Consider the following 6,143-nt stretch of genomic DNA (forward strand, 5'->3'; position numbering starts at 1 on the left):
CATAGAAGGCTGCCAAACATGCCTGGCATGATTTGCCCTTAGTGAAGCTATGTTGGCTGTCATCAATTACCTTCTTATCTTCCATGTATCTTACCCATAGTTTCCAAAAGGGTCTGCTCCATGATCTTGCCAGGCAAAGAGATGAGAATGAACAGCCTGCAGTTCCCTGGGTCTTCCTTTTTTCCCTTTTGAAAAATGGGGGGGAAAAAAACCCACATTTCCCCTTTTCCAGTCAGTGGAAACTTCACTGGAGTGCCACAGCTTCTCAAATATGATGGAGTGGCTTAGATACTCCATCCACCAGTTCCCTCAGGACCCACAGATGCATCTCATCAGGTCCCATGGATTTGTGCACCATCAGGTTCCTTAGGTGGTCTTGAACTTGATCTTCTCCTACAGTGGCTGGTTCTTCATTCTCCCTGTCCCTGCCTTTGCCTTCTGCATCTTGCGTGGTGTGGCTGAATGTCGATATATCAGAACCAATGTCTATTTCTTTTTCTTTTCAACTGATAATCAAATAAGAAAGCCCATGCCTTGGAAATGCTGTTGCTATTTTACCATGTATCTTTTACCTAGGGATGACAGCTGAGATGAGCCCTCAGATGCTTAGAAGGAAAAGCACCAGAATCTAAATGAAAACTCCAGCCAGCTTGCTTGAAATCTGAGTATCTCAACCTACTGAGTTCCTGAAACATATTGGAATTAAAGCTTCCACAAAACCAAAATAATATATAAGAACCAAAACATATTTACTTTTCTTGAAAGATTAAATTACAACACTCTGTTAAAAGCGTGTTTTTCAGTCAGTGAAATTCTGTTGAAGATTTATTGACAGCTGCACTGAATCAGGGCAATAAAAAATGCTATAAGTGTACAAGGTCTTAAACTAGATCTAATGGGTTATTTTAAATGCCTACTGGAACTGGAAAACAAGGTTTTCAACTATTTTTGGCATGCATTTGAAATAACCTATTTGTTCTATTTCCTACATATTATTGTCCTTCTCATGGTAATACAAAATGCCCTATCTTATTATTACCACTACTTGATGTAGAAATATTTTATCTTTAAGGCCAGAGTCTGACAAAAATACTCACATAATAAATATAGACTGCCTCTGCTCCTAATATATATATTAGATTGTAAAATGGCCATTTCTGTCAGGTTGTCTGAAAAATATTTGGGTCAAGTGCATTGCGGCAAACTAGGAAATATATTTTCCCCCTTCCCTACTGTAACAGAAAGGTGAAAGTTATATTGCTACTTTTTGCCCTAGAACAAGCCTCTATTCCTGTCAATCCAGCATGCACTTCAGAGAGAAAAAAAAAAAAAAAAAAAAAAAAAAAAAAAAAAAAAAGTAACTACATATTCAAAGGAAGAAAAAGCCAAGGACAGATTTGTTTTGTATCACTTAATGCATGACATGAATAATTGAATGAGTCATTTTTCTCTTCAGTTTCTATGCATAAATCCTATCATTCAGAGTGAAAACACTACTCCCACTCAAACTGATGTTATTAGAATGTTATTACATTCTATATGTACATTCTATATGTAAACATCTGATGTTTACAGATGTTATTAGAAACCATGAAGTCAAAATCACATGTCTGAAAAATTATTTTGAAAATAGTGAACTTCTGAAAAGCATATATTAATTACACAACTTGCCTTGGCAGGATTCGAAGTTTTATCTTTTTCTATTAAGAACAATTAATTAATTGTTTCTGTGGTCTAAAACTTGCTTCAATTTTTTTCAGTACTTCGTAATGATATATAACACTGATGCACCAGATCTGTGTCATGAAACATCACTGAAGAAAAACTAAGGATCTGCAACACCATATTTCAGATGTGTGAACAGATATACCATAAAACCAATTCTGAAATACATTCACATGCTTCAGGAATAAACAATTAACAATCTGTGACTGAATGATTTATAAAATTCATTATAAATACATTTCATAAAGTGCATTTACACCTAACTAATCAGAATACTATTGCTTAAAGCAGTCCCGAGATGCTGATTACAATCAACATGTGAATACTAAATAGCTAGGCAGTTTTGTTCATAGCTGGAGTTTTGTACAGCAGGCAAGAAAAGCTTTCTAATAAAGCAGCTCTGTCTGATTCAGAATGGAATGGCCCCCAGTGCTATGCAAAATGATGCCTCAATTCTCATTACTTTAGGAAAATACAACTCATACATAGAATATTGCAGCCTGTTGTCTTAAATGCTACAACTGCAGTTCCGGGGAGTGAATTCCTCTATTGTTGACACTAAAACATTTGCTAGACTGGCACAGCACTGGCCAGCTGCTGACACAGGAGCTGGACCAAAGCCCACAGGATGCTCCTGGCTGCCAGTTCCCTGGAGTACACTGCCTGAGAAGCCAAGCTGGACCCCCAGCCAGCGGCACAGCAGGGATTTGGCAACAGGGGCTGCTGTCACCAGCTTCGCCATTGCATGCCCCTTAAAAGTAGCAGCCCACCTCACTGTGCCAGGCAGAGCACACTGTGACAGTTGCTGGCAGTGGCAAGAGGGGCTGAAGAGAGAGCAGAAAGCGGAGCTGTTAGGAAGTGGCTCTAACGCTAGTGGCAAACAGGTTTGCAACACAGGGCAGTAAGATCAAGCATGCCACAGAGATGAAGTCTGTATCTTCTCTCAGTTCCAAGAAAAGCATCAACAGAACAGACTTAAAAGCCTGTACATGAAGGCTGGTCTTTCCTGTGAAATTTGTTCATCATTCCTCATTCATTAGGGTGTTCATATTTCTGCAGGAAAAGGGAGGAAAAGATCAACTTTTTCATCAGTCAGTGAAAAAGAACATTGGATGTACTTACATTTCTACATGCAAATGACCTTTTTTGATGCAGCTTCCTCCCCCTAGAATCCCAGCAACTAACTCAGAGCAGAGACAGAGCATAACTAGTAGAAAAAAGTATTTCATGAGTTTACCTGAAGGGGGAAAGAAGTCAAAGAGTGGGACCAAATCCTGATAGTCTCTCACCTTGCAGAAGTCTGGGGCACTTTGCCTGCCCTGGCATCTCGGTCCTGAGTCATCACCTGGGGCTGACAAGCCCTCCTTTCCTTCCCAATGCCACATAATCTGAGCCTTTTTTACTTAACAGTTTGCTGTATCCAAGCCTATGGTAAGTAATAACCAGTGAATCTCAAAAGGTTTCAAGGTTTAATTCAGAGAAACACCTGAAGGGCCTTATATCCCTTCAAACTTCATGAACTGAATAGCTCATAGGAATCAGCTCTGTGTTGACATTTCCAGTAACGTTTTTAACAAGGACTGAAATATTAAAACAGCCTCTCCTGTTGTTTCAATATTTATTTATATTTTCCTAAGAAAAATCAGACACAATAGATGGGGGGGGGGGACACGACACAACAGAGAATGAAATTAAAGAAACAATTTAGAGGTACCTTAAGTTTTGAACAAAAAAATCAAGCATTTTTAATAGCTGGTTGGTTATACATGGTTTCCAATTTTGTTTTCAATTTTTTCCCAAACATTTTAATCAAGACTGAAAAAACAGCCTGACATTCTATCATAACAATATCACATCTTTGGAAAAGTGTGAGCTCTTCTTCAGTATTGTTTTACTTGAAATTTGCTTGTTTGAGCTACCGAAGTGGGCTAAATCTGAATTATTAACCTCGGATAATGTAATCCTTATCTATAATGACTGTTTATTTTCCATAGGTCATGGCCTGACACCTAAGCTTTGTTTTAGTCTCGGTATGGACATAGTACAAGATAGGCAGAGATGTCACTAGTTTGCTATATGTAGCTTTGAAATTCAGTCACAGATGTGGTTTTTAAAATAAGTAAAGCCAATGGCATCACTCTATTCAAATACACGTGTAAGTTTTTTAGAACAACCTTTCTCAATATGCATTTTTCTTTAATAATTTTAGGTTTTTGCGGAGAGTCAACCTGCATGATTTTCAAGGCATGTATAGCGCTACTCATTACTGACATACCTGCATCCTTGATAATTCTACCCCCACAGGGTTAACTTCTATTTAATAACCAATTTCATTCCTATTCTCCATGCAGTGGCTGGTCCTCTGCAGCCATGGTGCTACGTCACCCTGTGACACAGTTAGGGTAAAAATGCATTCTGGAACAGATTGTTCCCTGCTGTAATTCCTTTGAAGCCAACTCATTTTCATCAAGGGTGAACTCAGATCACAGTCTTTGAAATGGAACTCCTCAATATTTATTGAAGGTAATCCAAGGAACAACTTGTTTTTTCAAAAAAATTCTCACAAAACTTTTTCAAGTACCACTGTATATTATGACAAGGCAGGATTATTTTTTGTATAATATTAGTCCAATCTAAAATGCACAATAGCTTCTGAACTTTCCAAAACACGATTACCTTTTAAGTACCTGATGTGAAGAGGACATAGCAAAGATTTTCTGAGTGGATTTAGTAAACTGATAATAGGTCTAGATCTCCAGTCCTCAAGTAGGTCTTTGTCTAGAAACTACACATAGTTTCTAGAATGCAGGAAAGTACAAATGTTACTTCACCAGATGTTAAAGCAATTATCCTTATTTTTATCTTAAATATAACATCTTTTCCCACTCCTTTTCGTTTTGCCTTGTATTGCTAAATCTTTTTGACCTCTGAATATAGATGTCAGGAGCTATTCCAATTTTATTTGAATATTTTATGGTCTGGAGGTTCTTTCTCCATGTCTTAACCTGTCTCTAACAGGGCTGGAAGGTTGCATTAGTCTCAGGGATATAGAAATAACAAAATTTTGGAGAGTTTCACATCAAATATAATACAAAGAGCAAAGAAACAGTATTCTATGCAATGTATAAAACAAACCATGCCAGTCTGCTTGAATTGGAAAGCTCTCCTGGTTTCAGCTGGGACAGAGTTAATTTTCTTCTTAGTAGCTGGTGCAGCGCTGTGTTTTGGATTTGGTGTGAGAATAATGTTGACAGCACACTGATGGGTTTGGTTGTTGCTGAGTAATATTTATAACTGAGTCAAGGATCCCTCCACTTCTTGGGCCCTGCAGTGAGAAGACTGGAAGGGCATGGGAGACTGGGAGGGGACACAGCCAGAACGGGTGACCCAAACTAGCCAAAGGGATATTCCATACCATATGACATCATGCTGAGGATATAAGTTGGGGGAAGAAGCAGCAAGTGGGGGAACGGTCAGGCATGTGTCTTCCCGAGTAACCATTACACATGATGGAGCCCTGCTGTCCTGGGGATGGCTGAACACCTGCCTGCCCATGGGAAGTGGTGAATGAATCCCTTGCTTTGCTTTCCTTGTGTGCTCAGCTTTTGCTTTACCTGTTAAACTGTCTTTAATTCAACTCACAAGTTTCTTGCTTTTACTCTTCTGAATCTCTTCCCCATCCCGCTGTGGAGGGAGTGAGTGTGCAGCTGCATGGGGCTTAGTTGCCAGCCAGGATTAAACCATGACAAAAGGGCAAGTAGGTAATCCCATAAAATCAAAATCAAATAGACCACAGCACATTTAGTATTTCAATGAACCAACAAGGAAGCTACAGCCACACAAACTGTATCAAGTTAAGAGCTATCAGATGGCTTTTTTCTTCCCCACAGAATATTAAAATTACAGCACAAGTAGTAAAACAAAAACAAACAAACAAAAAAAAAAAGTCTAGCTTGATGTTGGCAAAACAATATACATGGTTGGGGTGGTTTTATGTCTTAAAAGCCTCATGCTTTATCCCCAGTAAAGGCATGAAGCTATTTTGAAATGTTCTATTTAATGTTGATGCAGCCTCACCTTGCATATTTTGTGCACAGTTCTGGACCCCACACTTAAGAAAGGATGCTAAGATACATGAATGCATCCAGAGGGCAACAAAGCTGGTGAAAGGGCTGGGAGACATGTCCAGACAGGTCAAGGACACTGGCTTTGTCTGGTTTGGAGAAAAGGAGGCTGAGGGGTGACTTCATGGCTCTCTACAGCTTCCTGAGGAGGGGAAGTGGAGAGGGAGGTGTTGAGCTCTTCTCCGTGGGATCCAGTGATAGGACACATGGAAATGGTCCAAAGCTGTGACAGAAGAGATTCAGACTTGACGTTAAGAAACATTTCCTGATGGAGAGAGTGGTTAAACACTATAA

This window comes from Falco punctatus (assembly GCF_963210335.1).
Source record: "Falco punctatus genome assembly, chromosome: 3".
Lineage (NCBI taxonomy): Eukaryota > Metazoa > Chordata > Aves > Falconiformes > Falconidae > Falco > Falco punctatus.